Consider the following 2,399-nt stretch of genomic DNA (forward strand, 5'->3'; position numbering starts at 1 on the left):
TTCCATACAAATTTTAGGATTATTTGTTCCAGTTCTGAGAGAAAAGTTGATGGTAATTTGATAGGAATTGTGTTGAATGTGTAGATCGCTCTAGGTAACATAGACACTTTAATAATATTTGTTCTTCCAATTCACGAACATGGAACATTTTTCCATTTCTTTGTGTCTTCCACAGTTTCTTTCATTAGTGTTCTATATACTTTGAGTACAGATCCTTTCTGTACAGATCCTTTACCTCTTTGGTCAGGTATATTCCTAAGTATCTTATGGTTTTTGGTGCAATTGTAAATGGGATCAACTCCTTAATTTCTCTTTCTTCTGTCTCATTGTTAGTGTATGAAATGCAACTGATTTCTGGGCATTAATTTTATATCCTGCCACTTTGTTGAATTCCTGTATGAGTTCTAGCAATTTGGGGGTAGAGTCTTTTGGGTCCTCCATATAAAGTATCATGTCATCTGTGAAGAGTGAGAGTTTGACTTCTTCTTTGCTGATTTCTTTTATTTCTTTTTGTTGTCTGATTGCGGAGGCTAGGATTTCCAGTACTATGTTGAACAACAGTGGTGATAGTGGACATCCCTGCCATGTTCCTGACCTTAGGGGAAAAGCTCTCAGTTTTTCCCCTTTGAGAATGATACTCACTGTGGGCTTTTCGTATATGGCTTTTATACTATTGAGGTACGTTCCCTCTATCACTACACTGTGAAGAGTTTTAATCAAGAAAGGATGCTGTACTTTGTCAAGTGCTTTTTCTGCATCTATTTCGAGGATCATATAGTTCTTGTCCTTTCTTTTATTTATATAGTGTATTACATTGATTGATTTGCAGATGTTGAACCACCCTTGTAGCCCAGGAATAAATCCCACTTGCAAATGGTGAATAATCCTTTTAATGTACTGTTGGATCCTGTTAGCTAGTATCTTGGTGAGAATTTTGGCATCCACGTTCATCAGGGATATTGGTCTGTAATTCTCCTTCTTGGTGGGGTCTTTGTCTGGTTTTGGGATCAAGGTAATGATGGCCTCATAGAAAGAGTTTGGAAGTTTTCCTTCCATTTCTATTTTTTGAAACAGCTTCAGAAGAACAGGTGCTAATTCTTCCTTAAATATCTGGTATAATTCCCCAAGGAAGCCATGTATCCCCAGACCCAGACTCTTGTTTGTTGGGAGATTTTTTATTNTTAATTCTTCCTTAAATCTGGTATAATTCCCCAAGGAAGCCATGTATCCCCAGACCCAGACTCTTGTTTGTTGGGAGATTTTTTATTACTGCTTCAATTTCCTTGCTGGTTATGGGTCTGTTCAGGCTTTCTATTTCTTCCTGTTTCAGTTTTGGTAGTTTATTCATCTCTAGGAATGCATCCATTTCTTCCAGATTGCCTAATTTGTTGGCATACAATTGCTCATCATATATTCTTATAATTGCATTTCTTCAGTGTTGATTGTGATGTCTCCTCTTTCATTCATGATTTTATTTATTTGGGTCCTTTCTCTTTTCTTTGTGATAAGTCTGGCCAGGGTTTTATCAATCTTAATAATTCTTTCAAGGAACCAGCTCCTAGTTTGGTTGATCTGTTCTACTGGTCTCTTGGTTTCTATTTCATTGATTTCTGCTCTAATCTTTATTAATTCTCTTCTGATGATGGGTTTAGGCTTTATTCGCTATTCTTTCTCCAGCTCCTTTAAGTGTAAGTTTACCTTGTATATTTGAGATCTTCCTTGTTTCTTGAGAAAGGCTTGTATTGCTATATACTTCCCTCTTAGGACCACCTTTGCTGCATCCCAAAGGTTTTGAACAGTTGTGTTTTCATCTTCACTTGTTTCTATGAATTTTTAAATTCTTCTTTAATTTCTTGGTTGACGCATTTATTCTTTAGTAAGATGATCTTTAGCCTCCATGTATTAGAGTTCTTTCCAAATTTCCTCTTGTGATTAAGTTCCAGTTTCAAAGCATTGTGATCTGAAAATAGGCAGGGAATGATCTCAATCTTTTGGGACCCATTGAGACCTGATTTGTGACCCAGTATGTGATCTATTCTGGAGAATGTTTCATGTGCACCAAGTAGAATGTGTATTCTGTTGCTTTAGCATGGAATGCTCTGAATATATCTGTGAAGTCCTATGTGTGACTCAAAGCCCTTGTTTCCTTATCGATCTTCTTCTTAGATAATCTGTCCATTGCTGTGAGGGGGGTATTAAAATTCCCTACTATTATTGTATTATTATCAATGTGTTTCTTTAATTTTGTTATGAACTGGCTTATATAATTGGCTGCTCCCATGTTAGGGGCATAAATATTTACAATTGTTAGATCTTCTTGTTGGGTAGACCCTTTAATTATGATATAGTGTCCTTCCTCATCTCTTATTACAGTCTTTCATTTAAAATCTAATTTGTCT

The sequence above is a fragment of the Ailuropoda melanoleuca genome, chromosome 16 (assembly GCF_002007445.2).
Source record: "Ailuropoda melanoleuca isolate Jingjing chromosome 16, ASM200744v2, whole genome shotgun sequence".
Classification (NCBI taxonomy): Eukaryota; Metazoa; Chordata; class Mammalia; order Carnivora; family Ursidae; genus Ailuropoda; species Ailuropoda melanoleuca.